This window comes from Coturnix japonica, chromosome 3, assembly GCF_001577835.2.
Source record: "Coturnix japonica isolate 7356 chromosome 3, Coturnix japonica 2.1, whole genome shotgun sequence".
Classification (NCBI taxonomy): Eukaryota; Metazoa; Chordata; class Aves; order Galliformes; family Phasianidae; genus Coturnix; species Coturnix japonica.
Window position 1 is genome coordinate 32,513,253 of NC_029518.1, and position 20,198 is coordinate 32,533,450.

At 40.1% G+C, this 20,198-nt stretch overlaps 1 protein-coding gene across 1 annotated transcript in view; it reads left to right on the forward strand.

Moving 5' to 3' along the window:
* The first annotated feature begins 10,176 nt into the window (after positions 1-10,176).
* GREM2 (gremlin 2, DAN family BMP antagonist) overlaps positions 10,177-20,198 on the forward strand; it is a 43,324-nt gene continuing 33,302 nt past the window's right edge. The window contains exon 1 of the mRNA XM_015857766.2: positions 10,177-11,486. The gene's annotated coding sequence lies outside the window, so the exon portion shown is untranslated. The remainder of the gene's footprint in view (positions 11,487-20,198) is intronic.

A 20,198-nucleotide genomic window follows, 5' to 3' on the forward strand; every position in this document is an offset into this window, starting at 1 on the left:
CATGGTCAGAAGAGGTAGATTAGAAAGTAACATATGTGGAATGAAGAGCTGAGGAAAAGCATTAGATGTTCAGATCTGCTACTCCTCCTCCTAGGAGGACAGGGAAAATGGGCCTGGTAATGCTGCTTCCAGACCAGAACGGTGACAACTTTCAACATACCAGCTGTTTCTTCAATGAAATAGTGATGGAAAAGTCCAGGCTGGACTTCTGGCATTGTTCTTTCCCACTTCTCTTCCACTGTTGTATTCTGGCAAAACAACCAGGCCTGCCATCAGCCTTGATTTAGACTAATTCTTTTATTTTCTTCACATCAAGAGTGCCATGCCAGAATCTCCAGGGTATTTAGGTGAGATGCAAGTTTCCTGCTATGAAAGGGCATGAACTCTTCAGTACTACTGAAGATGTAAAATGGATGGAGCTGGCTTATCATACAAGTTTGACTAGACTATCCTACATGCTGTGGTATTCTTTTAACACAAAAAGGAAATAGTTTATTTAACCTTCTCTGACAGCACGTTAATAAGTATCCTAATTACTCCTTCATGTCTTTTTTAGAATATTGATTTAGTATTACATCTTATAAAAAATCAGGTATTTATTTCAGAACCTCTTACAATAAATGCAGATATCAGTTCCCATACGGGACTTCTAACAATTTCTCAGCTCACAAAACTGAGAAATTATGTACCACAAAGGGGTTGATAATCAATTGTTCCTTTGATTAAACAGTTTGTGTGTAGCCAATGATATCCATACTTTTCTAATCTGAATACATGGGGGGGGATCCATTACAACTCCTTAACCTCAGTTTTCTACTTGACACCTAAGTTTTAGAAATGGCTTCCCTAGCTTTTTTGATACTAAATGGAGAGAGAAAACTTTTGTAGGGCAAGTGATTTCTTCTGGAGACATATAAGGCTATGGCACAGATGAGTCTGTAGTGGTATTTTCTCACTGCCAATCATAAAATGAGTCCTGGATGACTAACTTGAACTAATTTTTGTAATTTCATTAGTGTTACATCACAGGAATGCTAATGGCTAATTCTTAGCTTTAGTAGTTGGTGAAAGAGAGGCTTTTACATTAACTAAAAAGCTGTTAAAAAGGAACATAATTTGTATATGCTTATGTAGAAGTCTATCTAAAACTCCCTATAAATACAACTACCCTATACTAATTTGCCTGAACTACATTTACTGCAATGTCAGGTTTCTTTGTTTCTCTTTCCTTCATGATGTACCCTTCAGTCTCTTCATAGCCTGGAAGACATCGCTGCCTACGTACTTTGTATGTGATCAGATTTTTTTTTAACTCATTGAAGAAAAAGCATTTATAAACATCTTGCTCTCTCTACTGTGTACTGTTTGGCAATATTCTATACTGCAAAAGTGGTTTTAGAATTGGGTTACTTCCTGTTGCTCAGCTTGTGAACTTCAAGTTGTTATATAAATTTGCAGCTGTGAAATATCATTTTATTCTAAGGGCTGTAAAGAAAATTGTTTCCTTCTCCATTTTATTCAAGCAGGACCACTAAGCAAAGGGTGGAAAGTATCCTGCTAGGCTCTGTGCTGCTAGTGCCTGAGGTCAGAACAGAGAGAAGTGAGCTGCTGTGACTCATGTAAACACAGCATTTGTTCAGGACATGTTTGTGTCTGGGAGCACAGGAGCTGATAGTGTGTGCCAGAGGCAGACACAACTCTTGTCAGTTTGCCTCACACTTGCGTCCTTGCTGTTCTAATCCATTATTCAGCCGTACAAGTGCTGGGCCTGTCCTTAGTTGAGAAAGAAAATTATGCCAATGCAAGTGGTATTTTTTTGATACGGAAAAACGTCAGACGGGGTTAGGATAAGATTAGCAAAACAATTTCCATTGCTGACTAAACAAAAATTAAAACATAGGTCACTAAGGGTGAAATGTCGCTACACTAAGTTACGTAGTTTTGACTTACAAGTTAGTTAATCCTTATTTCAAGGTAATAAAACACAACTGTCAGCTGGAATATTTTGTCCAGTCCCAGTATCCACACCTTCAAAAGGATTTTGAAAAATTGGAAAGAATTCAGGAAACTGCTTCAGGAATGCTTTGAGAACTCTTTAATCCAGCAGACAAAGGCATAACAAGATCCAGTACTCTTTCATTTGAGATGCATTTGATATCCACCTACAAATCATAAGTTTGATTGACAAATCAGATTTGGTCAATATTTTAAGGTACTGGACTATTTTTTAAATTTAATTTTCAGCTAAAAACTTACTGTAAATATAATGCTTTATTTATGCATCTCATCATGCAGTTGCAATACTTACATGGTATTGCTTATGCTGAGCATTTCAATGGTCTAGCATATCCAACACAAATAGGGGTATATGTAGATGGAAGTTTAGCGTTCACTGAAGTTGGCTTGGATAAAATTTAATTGCTTAACTGGAAAAGTATATTAGAAAGTATGTTAGCCAGATTGAAATTATATAAAGTCTTAAAAATACTTTTCAAGTACTTTGCACCAATACAATGAAAATATAGAGGAAAACAGCATGACACACCAGCATTTACAATGACCTCTTCAATTTATCATGCCATTTTTCCTGATACTAGGTTGAACTTTTTGCCTATTTCTCCTCTGTCTCCTCTTTAAGTTTTTAATTGTCAGAACCTTCTATCACCACAGCTTTCTCCAGTTCCAAAACATTCATTTTCAACACTCCTGAGGTTTATAAAACAGTATTGTTTGGAAAAATTAGGAGACATATATGCAAGTCACCTTGCTGTAGCTGCACTATGAAATTACCCAATACATTTAGCCACTGAATGGAGTGTTTCATGTATGTAGAACTTCATTACTTAAATAAATACATTCATTATATTCCTTAGGAACTGCCGTATTTGTAACTCGCATCTCCAAACACTAAGCCCAAAAACCTGCCTTCTGAATTTCCTAATGGCTACTGGGACTTAGAGAGAATAGTTAATGCTGCCTTAATGCAACATTTAAGGAGACAGAGGTGGTATTGAAAGAAAAACCTGAAGATATGCTTGAATATTCAGAAATTTGTCTTTTTTGGTGTTATTATTTTTATTTGTAGTTCTCTAACTTGGATTAATATAAGTAATTAATATTAACTTGTATTAATTTAATCCCAGTCCATCACTAACATCCATTCTCAACAAGATGATGACTCAAGGTAGATCTAGGTAAACACAGTGCGGAGAGTGATAGGTGGGGGGGACAGGGGTGGGGTGGGGGAAAGGAAAGATAGATTGAGGGCTAGAACGGTCCTCAACGGGGTCTTGTTTATGAGGGTCTTGTCTTCCTGATTCTAGTATAATTTTAGTAGTCTTATCTTCTTTATCATGCAGATTTTTCACTATTTTGACCCAGGCTTATTGTCTTATTTAGATGTATTAATTATCAGATCCTATATAGTGTGACTATAAAAAGAGAGGTATATATATTCATCAATAATGTCACTTTATCTTGTTGAAGATGCTCAACTATTTTGGAGTTGAAGGCCTTACAAATACCTGGTTGTAAAAAAACCATATTTCAGCCCCTTATAGAAAGGATGTTACTTTTCCTATTGCATTGTCAAGCATTCATAACACCTGCAAAAATAATGTTATTACACTGCACACATTGATTTATATATATATATTTTATGGTTGATTCCCTTCTTGTCTTTGTAAAATTTAACATGAATTAAAAGATATCAATAATGCATAAAATGAGTTATACAAAAATGCATTTGCACTTAGGAATGCACATTCATTACGCTTTTATGTCAATCAGTATAACATCTTGTTATCCATAAATTATTTGCTGTCTGTTAAATACATCTACCTGGAACACTCCACTTTCTGATGTTCAGCACTTTGTCAATAATTCCACTCCATCACTGAGGAACTTCCTAAATACTTTGCTCGTGTATTCATAAAATCCAAGTCAATGAACCATTAAGGTAGGTGAGGAATTCTGGAGGCTCTCTGATCCAACCCCTGTTCAAGGAAGGCCACCCAGAGCACGCTGCACACAACCATGTCTAGGTGGCTTTTCAAGATTTCCAAGGATGGATAATCTTCCTCTGAGCACTCTATTCCAATACTCAAAGAAACATATATATGAATATATAGTTGCTCTTTGAGAGTGGATGCAGCTCAGACTCCTCTGAGGCACAATGTCAGTTATGTAAGCGTGGAGAAATGAACAGAAGAACTAGAGCCTCTCACCAGGCTCTTGCTGTTCCTACACTCAATTCGGATTTCTTGCATTTAGTGGGAAGACAGAATGCTTTGCTCTTAAAAATAATTGCTTTAATTCAATTTAAACCTGTAATTTAATTACAGGTGGATTTCTCTATCAGGACACAAAAAATGACAGAGGTTTTCAGATGAAAATTTGCTCTTGAGACATCTGCTTTGAGAGCTCTGCTCAGGTGTCAGTTTGAACCTTATATGTACCTTTGTAGAAAAATACATATGTAATCAGCTCAAATTCAATAAATTTCTAGCCTCTTCAAGAAGAAGAAACTTATAAGTCACTCTGTGTAAATACTTTCAATATACAGAAAATAAGTTATTTTATTTGTATAGCACTCAGTATTCAATATTATTTGTTATTTAAAATAAACACACATCTAACAAAGATGATGTGCTATTAACTGAAAACTAGTCATTAAGAAAAAAAAAAAGAAATGGAAGGATAAAGAAACAAAGTGCTATATTTAATACACAAATATCTCAAACTTTAGCTGGGTATTTTAGTTAGAATTGGGCAGACAATATTATATGACGTTACAAGCAGAAAGAAGGAAAAAAAATACCATAATTTACATGGAGTTGATGAATGATGTATTAACTAACTGTGTATAAATTGTACAAAGCAGGCCAGGCAGATTGACAAAACTTGGCAAAAATAACTCAATCCACAGAGTCAAATTACGCAATAAAAACAAGTTGGTGTCAAACTGGTACATTTCACTAGGAAAAAAAAAAAACAACAACCAAGGCAGAAATATTCCTAGATTCCCAACAAATCATAGATTCCACTTGTTTTGGCCAAATCTTGGTCACTTTCTACTTCATGCAATATGTGTGAATGTTTTCACAGAGATACAGATTTTGTTGTCATTTTGTTTTCCTGGGCACTGATCACATCTATTTATTTCTTAGAATTATGAAAAAAAAAAAAAAAAAAAAAAGTTTATTTAAAAAAATAGTGCAAGAGGATGTAGACTGGACATTATGTTCAAGGGGCATCCTAAAGACTGGAATTTCAGGGACAACAATATCTGGCAAATGTTGTACTATAGGATACTCTGTGCTCTGTCACTTCATTACTTCATCCAGTAGCAGCTTAATATTATTTCTTCATAATTCTTAGCTGATGTGTTCATAATATGTTTGAAATATTGAAAGAAGTTATTATCCTGTTGTTTAAACCAATGATTTCAGCAAAATACTTGTGTACTTCCCAAAACATCCACTATCATTCACTATCAAAGTGAGAATATAAATTTCAGTTTAATTAAAATATCTAATGCAATTTCACCATGTGATATTAATATACTTTTCCCTTGTGTGCTGTACATATTAAATTGCTGTCACATGTACTCCGTACTGAATATATCCCTCATGGAATTCTTGTCACTTAAAATCTGCCCTGCTGTCAGAATGAGCAATCCATCACTTAATTTGTTTGTTTGGAGGATCCTTTGCTGCTTTTGGTGCAAGAGGGGGAAGCTTTGTTTGCTTTGTGCAACTCAAATATCTCTCACAGCCTGAAAACTTTCTAGTAGCAAAAAAGAAATGTTCATTGTTTGAAGGAGGCATGCTCTCAGTGGTTGATAGCTACGGGCTTCCTCCAGAGCAGTAACAGGAAAGCCACAGTGTGAAAGAACTTGAGCTTTCTAAATTGAGGTACAACAGTGATGTAGCAGGTTGGGATAACAGCTGTCTTTACTTCTTTCTTGCTACGATGGAAGATTCACAAAGAAGAACAGCATGGCACCTTGGGTGAAATTTTCCTCCTTTGGAACATAGTGCAACTAATAGTTATTTTTCCATCTTAGGGAAATTTTACAGAATGTTTCCTCTGAAACACCGGAAAACTGAAACACCTCAGACTAAAGCAAGACACTGCAGCATGTTATACAAGGATTCAGTATATGCATATATACCTGGATTATAGAACAAGTTTTGTGAGGAAAACCACTAGGATATTAAGAACTAAGGAGTAACAAGGAAATGTAAGCTGATGCAACTGTAGAAAAAAACATCCCCAAGATTTTTAACCCTCATAATTTACTTTTCCTTCCTTTCTAATTGCATGAACTTGTTCTGTTTAGGAGTAGAGAGAGACGTCACAAAAAGAGCACCACTCGTAAGAATTTCACTCAACACATTTTCATGAAAGAAATTAAGCAGGGACCCAGTTAATTACTCACAGTTCTTGGAAGAAGCTATATTGGCTGCTTTCCTCGTTCCACACATACTGCCTTTATTAGTCGTTATAAAGCAAGAGAATCATACATGACAGAGCTGGTCTGGCTCTAATATTTTGAGGTTATCTGGTCCTATTTAGTGATGTTCCCTAGAGATCCAGATGTCCCCACAGCCTCTTATGACAGTGAAGAAGGAGGAGAACTCATCCCAAATGGATTTCTGCAATGTGCCGCTCGTCTCTCCTCCCTGGCCTGATGTTCTCTCTGTCCAATTAGAGAAAACAGAGATGGAGTAAATAAATCCCCTCCCTCATTCACCTCCTCTTGGATTAAGGCAGGATCATCTTCTCTTAAACAGAAAGAGCATCATCAAAACAGGTTAAATAATGAGCGTCTAAGGTTAGTCTGGAGATAAGGGATAACTCTGAAAGTACATCTGAGCAAAAATCCTGGTCTAGGTCTTAGATTGTGAGACAGAAATTATAACAATGCTCAGACATATAAGATCACTGCTTCCGCTGAGCACTCACTTGTTACTCCTTTTCCTGATCTTCCCAAAAACAATTTGGCAGTTTGTATCATTAAGCCTTCTCTGGGGTAAGTGGAAATCACCCCCATGCTGGAAAACGTTCTGGTCAAGGACAATTTTATTTATTTCAGGCCTCTGTTGGACTCTGAAAATTATTATTATTATTAGGTAAGCTGAATGTGTGAGCCTCTAAAAAATAGCCAGAGATGTGCTACACAAAGCACAAGTACAGAGGTGGGCTCTGTGCAACTGGATGGAACTTGACTCCAATTAAATTCTGCTGGGAATGAAGGGGAAGAAGATAAAGGTAGTGAAATGTGTTAGCTCTTTCTTTTCCTCCCAAGGAGTACACAGAGTAATTTTTGTTTGAAGCTGGAATCACGCTAGACTGTGGAAGTTTCATTCATGTTTTCTGTAAAATACAAATAAGGCATTTTTTACAGAAATTGTTTTATTCACTTTAAGGAATTTCATTACTGGTGGTTGGGTAAAGTATTTAATCATGTCCAGTGATAGGATACTCTGCTGACTCAGCTAGAGATGTATTTTAGAGTTGTTTTTCACAACTGAGATAAAGTACTGACCAAAAAAATTAAAAACAAAAATCCAAATGACTGCTGCTTAGAGTGCTTTCCTGGCTTGAATCCACAATGTCAGAAAGAGCTCCAAATTAAAAAACAGGTGCACTATGTCCAAAGGCATTTAGGTGCCTAATTGTCTATGAAAACAGTATGAGCTGTTGAAGATCTTGACAAGAGTGATTTATCCTAAGGGGACATGACATTCTCATGTGCTCTCATAGATTCTCCTAAACCTTTACCCAATACCACTGCTACAGTCTCTTACAGAGGTGCTGAATTATCATGCAGATAAGATATGAGCCAAACTCTCTGCGTCAGCACTGTGATATCATGCAATATCATTCCCATTTAGTAAGGTGGTTATAAGTGGGTGCTGTTAAGGAGCCACAAGTGGGAATACTTCTACATAGTGACTGTATCTGGGTGGGACCAGTTGCTGAGCCTAAGGAAACTCATGATCAGGAGTCAGTCACCAAGGACAGACCAGCCCAAGGCTGGTCTGGAAAGTGTACTCAGGAAAATGGAGAAATCAGGGCTACCCCAAACCAAAGAGCAAATCAGAAGGGTGATCAGGAAATGAAAGCGGTCACAGTGAAAGGTAAAGTCTTAGACAAAGATGAACTAAGTCTACAGAGAGATAAAACAGGTTAGTCAAGAAGGAGGTATAGCATATAACCAAATGAGACACAAGGCAATGAAAGCAGTTAACAAGGCTACCCTCTGTGCTCAAATCAGGAACCTGCCAACGTCAGGCTGCCGAGGATCCTGACCTCCCAGTTCCTGCCTACAGTGCTTGACTATGGGACCTGAGAGAGGATGGCATGTGCTGAACCACTAGCATATAACAAGGTTATCTAGTCAGCACAGGTGTGCCAATCCACAAGCAGGGGAAATGGGTGTAATGACACTAACAGAGCACTCAAGGTTCTTTTCCATCTCAAGAAACCATGAATCTTACGTGGGAACAGGAGGAGGTTGGCATGTGATGAGCTGCTCTACTTCCCAGGGCTTCTGTGACCCTGGGACACTGCTACTGTTTCTCCAGGTGCCCTGGCCAGACATGGTCACAGATCACAGTGCTCAGGGCTGCAAAGCAGAACAGTGTTTCTATCACGGTGGTGATAGAGGTGTAGTCCTTGCTGTGAAGGAGATGGGCACTGGTTGCTTGTGTTTTGTCTCAACGTGAGACCAAAGATATGGACAATAACCATGCCTGAAGAATGGCCATATCAGAAGGAAAGACCGTCCAGAAATACATAGAATAAAAATAAGTATATGCTACAACAGCATCTGTAATTGTCAGGGGCTGTTAAAAGCTTGGGAATGCAGGGAATGCAACCAACATCAGGCTTTAGGAAAGATGCAGTAATACCAACGCTTTTAAAAATCAAACTTGCACATAAACTAAAATACTTCTTACAGCATAAAATCATGGCAGAGAACAAATGTATCATATATTTCTGATGACAGATCAACACCTCTTGTAATTCCCATTAACAAAGTTGTATGTATATTAAAAAATAAATAAATAAATAAAGCTGTTTTGGAACCAGAATTTCTCACCGAGCCCTACTACAAGATATGCAGAAGGAATATTTGTGAGAAACAAACACTGATTGTATTAGAAAAATCCCTGTTTTAGAAATAAAGCACATAATGAGAAAATAAAAATTATTTATGAAGTCAAACGACTTTTAAATCTTTAAATTCCCCACATACCTTCTAGGATTATAGTAACCTGTGGAAGGTCATTATAGTTATAAAGGAAAAGATTAAATAAGCACTTAACCAGACATAAATAAAACAGACAGGTTAAAAGCTATTAAATTGAACAAGACTGGAGGGAAACCTAATCAGTGCTGCAAAGGAATCTGAAATGAAAAAGAAGGAGACAAACACAATGTTGAGAATGGGTGATGGGAAATGGCAATTCTGGAAGCATAATGCCGTATGAAGACATATAACACTCTTCCAAGAAAAGAGATTGCATGAAAGTAGGTATCACTTTTTGACTCAGGAAATTCTGATGGAAAATAAGCCAGGAGAATGGGTTGGGAAGATGCAGGAAGAAACACGCCTGCTGAGGAGGTGTTGGTGGGATCAGGGAGCTGCGGTGGCAGTTGGTGCTGAGCCTGCTGGGCCATGGGTAGGTATGTGGTCTCTAAGCCAGAGGTTTCATTTATCTCAGGAAAAAAATAAATAGGAAATATGTGAAGGAAGCATTATTATAGTAATAAATAAACATTTATTTATTTGTTTTGTTGTTGTTACTCTCATGTTTCAGAGGTATAGATCCACTGAATTCACTGAGGAACATTTCCACTACCAAAGCTGGTAACATAAGGAATGACTATACCCCAAATACGGATGTTTCTACATATCTTTGTTTTCATACATTTCTCAATATTTCTGTTCTATTTTCCTGACTTTTGCCTGAAAAAAAAAAAAATAAACAAAACCATTTCGCTAACTAGATCTGCATGCCCCAAAGAGACAAAAACACGCACTCTTTCTAGAGAGGGAGAAATAACATCCAACCTTATGGATAAAGGGAAGAAAAAACACCCCAAAGCACGCAACCAAAAAAAATATCCCAAACCCACAGAATCAACTTGAAATGTTGTGGAAGTTACCATTTAAAACCATATGTATGCTGTGATGTAGAAGTATCTCAGCAACTCCATCCTCTGTGTTTCAAATGCCACAGCACCAAATTTGGATAAATGCTGACTTCTGAGGGCACCTGATATACCAACACTACTTAACAGTGCCTCTCAGATGCAGGTCATTACATTAATTACCAGCTCATCTGTTATAACTGATCATTTTGTTCTCCCTGATTTTTTAATAAGCAATTTTGCCAACATGTTTACTGGAAAGATTACAACATCTTCCTGTGCTGAGAAAACCCAAAGGGCCCATTTATCCTGCTGAACCATATTCTTGTTTAAACAGAGGGTCACACTGTAGCCAAGGGACTGCTGTTTCCCCCAGAAGACAGGTCTGAGATTTGGCTTCACACAGCAGCATGTCTGTGGGAGAGAAACTCCTTTCTTTGAGTCTACTGAAGTCAGCCCAAGCAAACGGAACACAAGCAGCACAGATGCACCAAGAAATGACAGTCAGAGTTGCTGTGATTTAATAACTGTAGATGTGGGAAGAGGAGGCTGAGCATCCTGGTTCTATTTGCTGTGCACGCCGTGAGTTGATGTGGATTTAACCAAGAAAGGGCTAGGAACCTAAACAGCGTAAGAAAAGCAAACTGAACTGAGGCAAAGAATGCTTTGTCCCACCTTCGATTCAGCCCTCAGGTGATCAGGCTCTGCATGCTTTTAATTTGACTGGCCGGGGATATTTGAGAAAACGTTCTAAGAACAAACGTGGCTGAATATCGAGCGTGACACAGAGTGTCACAAACGCTTAAAGCTTCAGGTCCTTCAGCCAACGGAGGGAGATGTGAGGGGAACGAATGTTTTCCATCGGACCCGGGACGCGAGAACGTCCTTGCCCCGAGACCGGGCGTCCTGTTGGGGCGAAGGGGGTGAGAAGGGCCGGGGCTGCGCCTGCCAGCGGGAGAGGAACGGCGAGAGCGGAGCGTGTGCGGCTGCGGCGCGGGGAGGCGGGCGGCGGGCGGGCAGGAGGCTGGTGCGAGCTGTTTGGCCACCGGAGCCAATCGAAAGCTGGGGCTTGATCCTCTTCTCGGGCAGCGGCTGAGACGAGTCAGTGCCGAGCTCCCCTCTGCAGCCGGGACGCGGTCGAGCCGCCTCGCTCTCTCCCGGTACCGCGCTCTCCCACCGGGCGCATATGGGCATCTGCAGCGAGAGAGGGCTTCGCACCACCGCCAGCGGGCGAGGACCACGACCCCGCTCAACCCCGCCTTTGGACCTATAGCCGGCAGGACGGAGCGCGCTGCGGACCTTTCCTCGCCTCACCGCAGGTACGGGACAGCCGGCTGCGGCCGCTCGCTTCCCTCCTCCCCTCCTCTCCGTGTCCCGGCGGTAGGGCAGGGCGCAGGGCCCCGGGAGCTGACAGCGCGTCCCTGCGCGTCCCCTCGCGGCGGCGGCGGCGGCGGCGGCGGGAGCTGCCCTCCCGCGGGGCGGCTCCGCGCACAGCTCCCCGAGAGGCGGCTCCTTTGGCTGTCCCAGGTACCTGCAGGGCCGGGAGTGTGCGTGCGTGCTGTGCCCCTTTGGACCTGTCTTTGCTTTGGGTTAATGATGGCTTGCGATTTTGAAACCCCCTGAAGGATCTAATCCAGCATTGCTCTAAGTCAGAAGTTGGAAATATATGGGAGGGTGTATGTACAGCCACTTTTTCATCCTGCAGATCACAGTTATCATCATACTGCGCTTGACTTTCTGCAAGAGCTAAGGAAATAAGCGCTCTTGTAGGTCTTGCAGAATTGGAGTCACAGGTCCCATAAAAAATTGCACTGGCATTTGGCTGAACAGCTCTTATTTTTAGCACGCTATTGTGAAAGGGATTATATAACTTTTGGTGGAGTTTTTGAGGATGAAATTAACAGCCCGTAACTTGTTTAACCTCTCCTTTTGCAAAAGAGGCAGAATGAATTGGATGAGAGCCCAATGAGTGCCATCAGGTGGGCATCGGTCTTAGCAGTGAATGTGGCAGACATCCCCCAGGGGCAGCCCCAGGTCAGGATCCTGCAGGAGTCCCCAGGCAACAGGTGCAGGCGTTGCCTGCCCACAGCTCTGAGTTGTGCCAGTGCTTAGGCCACTTCTGGTCTGCTTTGTGCTAAAGCAGAGAGAAATGAGTGTGACCACTGAGGCCTTGCTGCCCACCAGTACTGATGCAATGCAGATGCTGCTTCTCAGGAGATAAATTTGTTGTTGGAACTCCCAGAAATGTGTGTCACCTGAAATACGTGCCTGAGCGATTTTTTGATGCAGATGCTCCACTTGCTAACTGTGGTGCATAACTTTCAGGCTGGCCTCTCCGAATGCTGAGGAGGAATGTTAGTATTCTAGGATTAGAAAGCAGAGCCTTGACAAAATAATGTAATAGAGGCAGTTTGGTTTCTGCCAAGAATCAGTGTTCTGTCTTGGTGTCCAGGCTCTGAGCAGGGGACCTCTCCTCACTTTTCTTGCACAGCCCGCAATGCCCTGCTATCATCCAAGAAAAGAAGTCCTAAATTCTGAAGAACTGTGTGTGATCACTATAAAGCTGCAGAGGGTGGACCTATTTGCTCAATGTGTTGTAGAAGGAGGGACAATCTGGCTGCAGCATTTTGCTTTTTGCAACTCTTGTGCACACGCAGAGCTCTGTGCTGGGAGGAAGCGTGCTTGTAGCAGTGAGGGCTGCTCAGCAGGGCCAGGAGTGGTATAAGGCCAGTGAGCAGCATCAGTGGGGCTCTGAAAGGGCGGCACTGAATTGAATACTTTTGTCTCTGGATGTTGAGCGGCTGGTCTAGTTGGCCTATTTGCTTTTTGTTTGTCTTTTGAGTAGACTGTGCTGTTGCAAGACATTCCTACAGCGTGGAATAGAGGAAAGGTGTGGGAAGGTGAAAAATTAATCTGAGAGAATTTTGTTTCTTTCCATAGCATCAGGTGATGGCAAAAACACAGTCTGAATTGCCAGCTGAATTACGTAGGTATACCATCAGCATGGAAAATGATGGTTTTCGGTCATCATTTTTTGATGCTTATGTAAGTGTAAATCAGGGAGATGCAGATCACTTCTTTTTGTAACAAATAGCTTTGTCTTGCTGTGATTTTCTTGATAAACTTGGTATAAGGCAAATCCCAATGTACCAGCATTGGATGCTTGCATTAGAACAGTTTCAATGTAAATTTAGCATGTAGAACAGAGGAGCTGAGCTGCTGAAGTTATTGTGCAGATTTCCTGACACCAAAAGAGCCTCTCAAGCGCTGCACACTGAGTTCTTTCCCTTCATTCTCCCAGATGCTGATGGGTGTGGCTGTGCATTTATATTAGGGTTGTGGTTCCTATCAGGAGGGTTCTTTGACGCCAGTCTCCCAGTTGTTCCCACTTACTGTCCATCTCCATATACCTCATGGTGGGCCAGCTGGATTCCTTTAGGATGAATCTAAACTGGAAGATGTGCTAGTCTTGAGTCACTGTTGGAAATTCCATCCGTGGGACTAGACCAGTGCTAGCCTGAAGTAAAACCCTACAAAATGCATTTAGCATTGATACAAAGTCTCACACACTTGTATTGCGCCGTTTGTTTCTGTTGGGCCGATCTGGTTGCTAACATAGACATACTCGATTTGCAGCACGCAGTGCTGGTGCACGGCCCAGTTTGAGGCAGGCACTAAATGTCCTTCCAGGGCGATGACTGTTCCCTGATCCTCACACCGCTGCTGCAGATGTGTTATTGAGGGGCTGCTCTGGCCCAGGAGAGTGCAGCCCTGCAGTCAGCTGTATAGCCCTGGTTATGCCTGTACACACTGAGATCTCCGCAGACAGAGAGGTGTTTTGGTTTGGTTTTGTAACAGTCTGGTATGCGATTGCAGACTACTTTTAGAGTGAGAACTTTGGATAACACAGGCTCGAGCTTGCCTGCTGAATGCGAGCACATCCCTTGTGCTTAAAAAAGGACAACCAATGCCCCTCTGTGCTTGTTTTTTGCCCGCTTTGGCTGTAGCCCTGGTGCGTGTGACGGTTCACAAGGCTGTGTTTATGTTCCTCATGTCATCTGGGAGTGGTGAAAAATATTGGCTCGAAACTTGAAAACTGTCGCGTAGCACTGCTGCTCTGCATTCCATGGGTGCAGCGTGATGGCTGACTGCGCTTCCCGTAGCACCCCAGGAACACCACCTCGTTGAAGGGGCAATGCCTGCAGCTCAGGCAGGTGGGCATGCAGGCTTTCCGGATAGAAGTTTAGAAACATACGCTGATTTAAAAAGTTCTAAAACATTTCTGTGTGCGTTTCTTACTAAAAGCTGAAAACATTTCTCTGGTTGGTGATTTGGCTGACTGTTGGCACTTTCTTGTTCCCCTTTAGTTTGCTACTTTTGTGAAAATTATTTTAAATAGGGAAAAAGGACATACATATTTTTTAAATAATAAACCATTTATTTTATCTTTGGTATGAAGGCATTTCTGGCTAGAAAACACATTACTAGAACTGTTAGGGGCTCAGATAATTTTTGCTCAGTAGCAGAGTCACAGAACCGTGGGGGTTGAAAGGGACCTCTGGGGATCATTGAGTCCAACTCCTTGTGCTAAAGCAGTTCCCTTCAGTGGGTTGTAAGATCATTGTCATTGCTGCAAAAATCAGTCTTGTTCACACTTGAGTTTCATGCTTATTGTGTTCACAGGGTTACTAACATAGATCACAGAGTTGTATGCAGATAGCATGAATGCCATATATGCCCACCTTGTTCTACATTGCAGTGACTGGTCAAAAAGTGCTTTCAGAAAGCAAAAAAGTTGTGCTATTCAAAATGATTTGAAAAATGAGATTTATTTTATTTTATTTATTTATTTATTTATTTTTCCCTTGATAACTGTATTACTAAAAGGTTATCTACGCCTAACTTTATTCCGATACACAGCTGCTTTGTGGGATGAAGCACAGATTGACTTTAAGATGAGTTGCCTCGGTTATGCCACTTTGAAAACATGGTATTTCTCATTTGCAGTGCATTAAGCCTTTTATTACTATTTGTTTTTTTGTTTTAAGATTTTTGAAGCCTGCTTCAGAAACGGAAACAGACCACAAAAATATGTCTTGCTCCAGATCTTTAAAACATGGAGCAATATCCAGTGTGAAGGAGCTGTGGAAATCTCACCTTTAACCTGTCTTCATTAAAAGGATACCTCGTAGCATCTACTGTTCACGTTCTTTTTCCATTCTTCGTACAGTTTTATCTATGAGATTTTTTAGAAGGCTTTTATTCTTTTTTTTTTTTTCTTTATAATGTATATAATAGCTACAGAAGAATACTTTAGTCATAAAACTAAAGGATCAGCTTTTTAGAGTCTACACCAACATATGGAATTATATTGTAAATGTTTATTATTTATAGAAATATGTGTGCTACCGTCTTTACTACAAGATTCCTTATAGAAACAAACAGGTAAAATTGTCTCATTTTGGACAGTTTTAAAGTCATGGAAGTGAGTATTTGAAGAAACTAAGAGGAAATTAAAGTGGTGATACATTCAAATACTGAAAGGCTTATAAAGATTTTATTTCTGCCTATTTTGTGTTAAGTAAGTGGGAGAAGAAAAGTACACTGGCAAAGGAAAATACTGCATTTACCCTCCAAATTTCATTTTGGAAACTGTTTTTATTGAGTGTGATGGGCAGTGCACAAATATAACATCAGACTGTGTATTTAACAGTAATAAATCTTAAAAATTTCCTAAATTTTTACCTTCTCTTCAGAGTTGGAAACAGCATTTGCACAGCTCATGCAGAATGCGTTATTGACCTTGACTTGTACAAACACTTGTTAGAACTGGAAAACTGCACTGTGCTGGGGATGCAAGTGAACTGGCTGCCTCTCTTCATTTGTATGCAGTTTCACTATGGGCTACAGCCATGTGTAGTCTATTCTACCAGTCTGCTTAAGTGCTATTATGCTAGCACTGAATAGCCTGATATTCTACAGTAGTGCTAACAAAAAAATAAACAGCATTGTAAAAATTCTGCATGACCATTTCTGGCATGAAAGGAGGTTTTTTTTCCTCTTGCAAGTCTCAGACCTAATCCCATTTCCAGTGAGGCCAAAACACTAGTTTGGCATAGAGTTGAGCAGGATCCTGCCCATAAGTCTGGCTAGTCTCCATGCAGATAACATCTGGAAAGTAGTCATTTAAAGAGATGTGGGAGAGATTGGGACAGGGGTGTAAATAGTGGGTCAGAGCTTCTACCCAAAATGAAAACATCCCAGCTCTCAGATGTCAGACTTCCTTGCTCTAGGCATGTTTTTTTGTTATGATCCATCTATCGTTTGTCAGTTTCTGTTCTGACAACATTATTATTTGGAGCTCAGTGTCCTTTCCTAGGAACAAGAAGAGGTTGACAGGCAGAGAAGATGGGAAATACGTGAACATACTCTGTGTTACTTATTGCATGACTTAATGGATTCATCCAGTGAAGTCTCCTAATAAAGAGAGAGATTGCTATCTCTCGTATTTTGATTTAATTTGTTCTCTGGCTGACACCTTTCAGAGTAGTGCATACAATGGATTTATACTAAGCATATTTGTTGACTTTTGTCTATATTAATGAAGCCCGTGGAAACTATCCTGAGAATTCAGTGAAAATAACTTTTGCACAGGTGTTCTTAAACACAAACATTTACAGTCCATAAGCATTTTAGATCGTATATAGTCAGGGCAAAACTACCTATTTCTTTCTTCTGCTGTCCCATTCCTTACTGAAGCTGATTCTTAAGTAAAGTCATAGCCCAGTACTTGTGACTTAAGGTTATCTGAAACTGAGGATTCAATGTAATGTAAAGCAATTTCTAAGAAAATGTATAGTGGCATTATTATTATTTTTTTTTATGTGTCACTTTTTCTGTAGGGTCCCTGAAATAACTGTGAGTAATGTGCATGGTTGGAAGTTGAGCTAGTTTTTATCATTTACTCTCTCTCTCACTGAGGTTTCTAAAGTCCCTTCTGTCTCATACAGGAAGTAATTCAACAGTTCACTCTAATTTCATTTCTTTCTTTTTTCTTTTCTTTCCTCATTCTTCTTCTTTTTCTTTCTTCTTCTTTTTTTTTTTTTTTTTAATAGCTGCAAGATAAATCCCACCTCTACCATAAATTTCTCCCAGATGAGGAGAAAGTTTAAATAATTGTACCTTGATGTTCTTTCTTCTTGATGTAGTACTGAAAAAACACCTTCACAAGCTGAAGTTTATTTTTTTTTCTGAATTCTAGCGCCAAAATGCCAATTAACTTATCCTTCAGCTCAGGTATGCAGCTTCCAAAACACATTTTTACTTCGGATAACTGACTTTAAAGTATGATGTTTGCAAATATAAGACTGAGTAACTATCAAAAATTGCCAATTTTCTATTAAAAAAAAAAAAGTGGTTTTTTTTGTTTTTTTGTTTTTTTTTTTTAAGATTAAAATCTAATATTTTATTTAACTTCAGCTTTTTGGAAACAAGATTGTTGTGTCATTCCAAGTTGAACCTTGTTCTTTTCTGGACATCTCTAAGGTTTCTTTCAAAGAAGGATATGGTATTACATGAAGAATGTTTCCCTTGTTTGCCAGAGAGCTGTACTGTGTTTACTATAATAGGATTAAAGGAAATTTGAAAGTCAACCCTAGCTCAGCGGGAAATTGATAAACACCCGTTGTACTTGCAGGAAGAGTCTGCCCAGTAGTATTAGGAAATTTATTACTATTTATATAGTCTTTATCAAACAAACAGATTTGTTGTCCATTTAAGACTACACCAGACTTTGAAAGGCTTCTCAGTATGGATGTGATTTGCAGAATCTGAACAATTGTCCTGGCATGGCCATTTGTGTGGCTTTGCACTGGGCTTCTCATACCATAGACTCGCAAAATATGGAGTCTGTAGCTTATGGATCCTGTTGCTTTCCAAAGTCTGTGGTTTGATTCCTAGCACTTCTGGTTCGGTCAACTGTCGTAGCCACAGTCATAAACAGTGATTTTCAAAATCTGAAAAAGCTAGACGAGGGTGTAGCTCCTTGGAAAATTTATTCTGGAAGAGACAAACCCAGCAATAGCTCTGGATCCATATCTGGTACTGGCAGGCTCTACTGCTGAGGAGCAATGGCTAACCAGTCTCATATTTACTAATGTTTGTTTATTTGTTTCATGGCCAATATTTAAACTAGAGACTGAGCTCAGGAGAACGAAAAGGCCACAGGGATGAATTTTCATTCCTAAATACATGTTGAGAGGTCATTAGATATCTGTTTTTTAACATGGACACAAATGCTGTGTATCAGTAAAACAGAATGAAGTAATTTTGCTATGGATGACACACAGGAAATTTTTTGGGAAATATCCAGACTGGAGAGGAATATGCAGTAGCAATAATGATGCATAAGCTACCATAGTAAATATTTTAATCACCTCCAAAGTGACAGGTGTCTTGTAAAAGTGGGCGACTACTTTGTACTTCTGAAAACCAAGAAAGGCCAGTGGACTATTGCTGACAAACACAGGGAATGCGTATGAAATGCAGAATGGAGTCACTGTTGGTTTTGGAAGCTGCTGCTGTGAACTGTTCATGCTGTGTATGATAATGTAACTGTTTAATGAATAGACACTTATGGAAGTTTGTTATTTCTAATTTACTCTTTGAAATTTATTTGAAGAGTCTGAAAATCAAGGATCTTTACTTTTTTTCATATGAAATTTATGGGTGTGTACACTATCCATTAGGTTACTGCCAAATACTTATCTCCCATTCATATAGTGAATACTGTGAGCAGCTAATCTGCTTCCAGATACTCAGACCTGAAGAAATCTTTCTTATCCTCCTCAGCACATTTGTGCTGAGGGGGAATAATTACATTTCTCCTATGTTCCTTCATATCTCACTCAAAATTATCTTTAAAGATATGTGGAATTGCTGGAAATTACTTTTCCCCAATATTTCTTTCATGCTCCGTAACAGCCTGTGGTAGTGATGGCCATGGCCCAGTCCAGAGTGTTGGAGAGCCTCTGAACAAGCCAACAGCAAGCATTTTCTCCTTGATGTTAGCTGCTCAATTTTGACAGCAGAACTAAGTTGCTTTCCATTATATTTGAAAAAATGTGGCTGTCAGGTGAAGCCCCAAGAGACTGGAAAAAGGGAAACATCACTTCCATATTCAACAAGAGTAGAAAGGAAGACCTGGGGAACCACAGGCCAGTGAGCCTCACCTCTGTGCCTGAGTAGATCATAGGCTGTCCCTCCTGGAAGGTAGTGTTAAGACACTTGTGAGATGAGGAGGTGATCTGAGACAGCAAGTACAGCTTCACTAAGAGTAGATCATACTTGACCAGTCTGGTGGCCTTCTATGATGGAGTGACAACATCAGTGGACAAGTGAAGGGCCACTGATGTTGTCTGCTTGGACTTGTGCAAGGCCTTTGATGTGGTCCTGTACCACATCCTTATCTCTAAATTGGATAGATACGGTTTTGAAGGATTTAAGTGGAGAAAGAATTGTTTGGATGGTTTTAGCCAGAGGGTTGTAGTCATTGTGTCTTTGTCCAGGTAAAGGCTGGTCCCAGGTTGTATCCCTCAGGGGTCTTTCTTGGTATCAGTGCTCTTCAACATCTTTATCAATGATAATAACAGTGAGATTCAGTGTATCCTCAGCAAGTGTGGTGATGACACCAAGCTGAGTGGTGCAGTTGACGCAATCAGGGATGCAATCCAGAGGGATATAAGCCTGCTTGAAAAGTAGGCACAAAAGAATCTAGCAAGGTTTAACAGGGCCCTGTGCAAAGTGCTGCATGTGGGTTGAGGCTATCCCAGATACGAATACAGACTAGGAGAGCTTACTGAGGCAGGAGGGCTTGTGGTCTTTAAGGTCTTATCCAACCGAAGCCTAACTATGCACTGCATGCTCGTGGCTAAGAAGTCTGTAAACAAGGTTTTCCTGTCACAGGAAGATAACATTGTCTACCTTACTCTGCAGGCAGTTTGTGCTTCAGACTGTGGGATGCTGAGTTCTTC